This window comes from Seriola lalandi, unplaced genomic scaffold (genome assembly GCF_002814215.2).
Source record: "Seriola lalandi dorsalis isolate HSWRI2012SDOR001 ecotype SW California unplaced genomic scaffold, Sedor1 jcf7180002054369, whole genome shotgun sequence".
Classification (NCBI taxonomy): domain Eukaryota; kingdom Metazoa; phylum Chordata; class Actinopteri; order Carangiformes; family Carangidae; genus Seriola; species Seriola lalandi.
This window is the reverse complement of record NW_019524922.1, coordinates 1-663: the sequence shown is the minus strand read 5'-3', so window position 1 is coordinate 663 and position 663 is coordinate 1.

Here is a 663-nt window from a genome sequence, read left to right as displayed (position 1 = left end):
AGTGATTTTCTGTTTATGTTCCCTGTAGTCTTTTTCCTCCCTTATTGGAGTGATTTTTATTTTTGGTATTGATTAACCCTGCTTCTTCGTGAAGAAGCACGTCATAGATAATATTTCATAGCCTGTTTTTTTCTCTGCCTTGGAATTAAACCGGAATTACTAATAAAGACTCTGATACCCTGCATCTGCGTCCTGTGTATAAGTCTGGTTGTGACAATACCGCACTGACTATGGTACTTTATGGTTGAGAGGAATACACCAGTACGTTTTGCTTCTTTATAAAAACATAGTTTCAATCTAAATAAAAGATGTCAGGCAGTCTTGTTTTACTTCACTGCACATCATTTTACAATGGTAATAACAGACCACAAATGGAGTAACTCACCCTCAAATAAATTAGTTTAGCTGCTCTTTGATTTGTAAAGTTCTTCTATCAGCAGATAGTGTGCATATAATATATGAATCAGAGGAGTCATTTCTTTAGTAACAATCAAGCATTTATTTACATCAAATGAGGAGGCACTTATAATCAGTGATAATAAAAAAACTGTAAGATTCACTGGATCCATAAAAAAAATTGTGAGACATAATATAGATATATGTTTGCAAGACTAAATGCCCTGTCCAGTTGTTTTAGTCAGTACAGGTATCTAGCCTATAGGA